Source organism: Acyrthosiphon pisum, chromosome A1 (genome assembly GCF_005508785.2).
Source record: "Acyrthosiphon pisum isolate AL4f chromosome A1, pea_aphid_22Mar2018_4r6ur, whole genome shotgun sequence".
NCBI classification, from domain to species: Eukaryota; Metazoa; Arthropoda; class Insecta; order Hemiptera; family Aphididae; genus Acyrthosiphon; species Acyrthosiphon pisum.
Genome location: NC_042494.1, coordinates 157,227,798 through 157,228,283, shown reverse-complemented (window position 1 = coordinate 157,228,283; position 486 = coordinate 157,227,798). Strand labels below are relative to the sequence as shown.

The following is a 486-nucleotide window of genomic DNA, read 5'->3' as shown; positions in this document are numbered from 1 at the left end:
CCGTTTGAAATGTTTGAATCCAAATTAAATCTATGATCGATTTTTATATTTTTTTTTATTCTTGTTTCAGAACTGTTAATTCATGTAGTCCATAAATCGCAAAACTCAAAAAATGCCATAGCCCAAACAGTACAATAATATGTAATTCATATCAGTATTGACACCGCAAAATAAATCAGTCATTTCCGATGAATATATAACTGTGTATTTTTTTTAAATTTTTACCTGTTTCCTGTCCAAAATACTGATCCATGGGTTTTCAATCACGACGTGGTGTCATAAAGAATATCACTTATTTTAAATATCTATTATAGTTTTGTTCATGTTAATAAGATCATGAATAGATTTGTAACAAGTACAAGTTATAACATTCATGATAATAATATCACCTGGTATTGTAATAAAATTAAAAATACTATTAGTAGATTATTATAATATTATGATTGTCGTTTGCCATTTAAAAAGGATTTATATAGGTTTATGACA

The 486-nt window shown here is 25.7% G+C and overlaps 1 long non-coding RNA gene across 2 annotated transcripts in view; it reads left to right on the top strand.

Annotated features, from left to right (window-relative positions):
* The window catches only part of LOC115033895, a 43,948-nt gene extending 43,753 nt beyond the window's left edge, over nt 1-195 (top strand). For both annotated transcript variants that reach the window (XR_003839232.1, XR_003839233.1), the window contains exon 3: nt 71-195. This is a non-coding gene — a long non-coding RNA (uncharacterized LOC115033895). The remainder of the gene's footprint in view (nt 1-70) is intronic.
* The last annotated feature ends 291 nt before the right edge of the window (nt 196-486 follow it).